Consider the following 1,365-nt stretch of genomic DNA (forward strand, 5'->3'; position numbering starts at 1 on the left):
AGCAAAAGTCTGGAGAACATTAGGGAAAAATTTATTGGGCCTTTCTACAAGTTCCTGATTGCCCTGTTCAAATGTGGTGTAAACTCTGAGCTGCAATGAGAATTTCTCCAAATAAACGAGTATCACATGGTGTCATGTGTGGGTTCTAGGAATCGAACCCAGATCCTCAGGCTTTATGGGAAATGACTTTACCCACTAAGCCAATTTTCCAACACATCTTCATTGAAAATATATATTTTAAAGTAAAAAATTACAAAAATCTATGTAAGAAACTTTATTATTAGAAAATCCAAGTGTTCATATAAATGTTAGGAAATTGCCAATGAAGAATAATAAGAAAAACATAATCTGTCACACAAGGATAATTGGAAACACAATTTACAAGCAGTCTATTTTTAATGTCAAATGAACCACATTAAAAAACTACATATAAATTAAGTCCACTGGACTCTCACAAATGTATTTGAATTTCATGAGTCAGACACAGCTTCAGACTGAAATGGAAAAGGGTATTACCTCGCTTGATTTTTTAAAAAAAAATGTCCATTAAAATCAAACTGATCATGACTTGGTGGCACAGACCTTTAATAACATCTCTTGGGAGACAGAGGCAATCTCAGTGAGGGAGAGGCCAGCCTGCTCTACAAAATGAGACCTTATTTCAATACAAAACTTGATTTATCAAACTAAAAGACATCAATACATGTAGGCATACTGTTGCTATTGTTGCTCAACACGGTATTCTGATAGCCTTGGTTTTTCCAAGCAGAAAAGACAACAGGTAAAACCATTTTCCACAAATTCCACAAAAATCACACTTCCAAAAATTTCTTCAGAGTGTTCCTTACTTTTACAACATACAGAAGAAAATTTCCTTTCACCTTATTTGAGACAATACACAGCTTATATTTTTAATGCTGAATTTTTTCATTCGGTTGGAAGGGGTTCCTAACTCTTCCAGGTTGTGTTCAAATCCCCTGTATTCGATGTTGGAACCCTCTCGCCTCTACTTCCCTAGTGAGAAAGAGAGATGCACCAGGGCCAGCAAGAGTGTTCACGGGCTAAGGTACTTGCTCTGAACTTGGACAACCCGAGTTCCTCCCCAGGACCGACCTACACAGTGGAAAGAGCAGGACAGACGCCTGAAGCTGTGCGCTGACACATGCGCACTCGGCATGTGTTCACTCAGGCACGTACACCTACAAAAATGTAACCATCATAAACTGTAGTTTATATAAAATGAAATTTTCAAAGAAATATGTGCCTTTGCACATTTGATGAAACAGGTCACATTCCAGATGTGTATAAATTTGTACATTTTCAGTCTCCTATTACAGCTCTTTCCAGCTTTTTTTTTTTTTTTTT

Source organism: Microtus ochrogaster, linkage group LG3 (genome assembly GCF_000317375.1).
Source record: "Microtus ochrogaster isolate Prairie Vole_2 linkage group LG3, MicOch1.0, whole genome shotgun sequence".
In the NCBI taxonomy this organism is placed as follows: Eukaryota; Metazoa; Chordata; class Mammalia; order Rodentia; family Cricetidae; genus Microtus; species Microtus ochrogaster.